At 32.8% G+C, this 344-nt stretch overlaps 1 long non-coding RNA gene across 1 annotated transcript in view; it reads right to left on the bottom strand.

The window, feature by feature from the left end:
* The window catches only part of LOC117285361, a 20,609-nt gene continuing 20,265 nt past the window's right edge, over positions 1–344 (bottom strand). Inside the window, exon 3 of the long non-coding RNA XR_004516357.1 lies at positions 1–32. This is a non-coding gene — a long non-coding RNA (uncharacterized LOC117285361). The remainder of the gene's footprint in view (positions 33–344) is intronic.

Raw genomic sequence — 344 nt, 5'->3', positions numbered from 1 at the left:
GCTGCCTTCCTTGCAAGCACAGGTCTTGATCCCTGGTACAAAAAAAAAAAAAAAAGAAGCTTTACACTGACAAAAATACAAATAACCCAATTCAAAAACTGGCAAAGGATCTTAATAAACATTTATCTGAGATGATATATAAATGGCCAACAAACACAAGAAAAGATGCTGAACATAACTAGTTACTGGAGAAATGGAAATTAAAACCCAAATTATATACCACTTCATACCCATTAGGATGGTCATTAAAAATATCAAATGGGGGCTGGGAATTTAGCTCAGTGGCACTGTGCTTGCCCAGTACAAAAAACAAAAACAAAAAAAATACATATATGTATATATAT

This window comes from Fukomys damarensis, unplaced genomic scaffold (assembly GCF_012274545.1).
Source record: "Fukomys damarensis isolate Sample0158 unplaced genomic scaffold, DMR_v1.0_HiC HiC_scaffold_9, whole genome shotgun sequence".
Classification (NCBI taxonomy): Eukaryota; Metazoa; Chordata; class Mammalia; order Rodentia; family Bathyergidae; genus Fukomys; species Fukomys damarensis.
The sequence above is the reverse complement of the archived record's forward strand: the minus strand, read 5'-3'. Positions and strand labels throughout refer to the sequence as shown.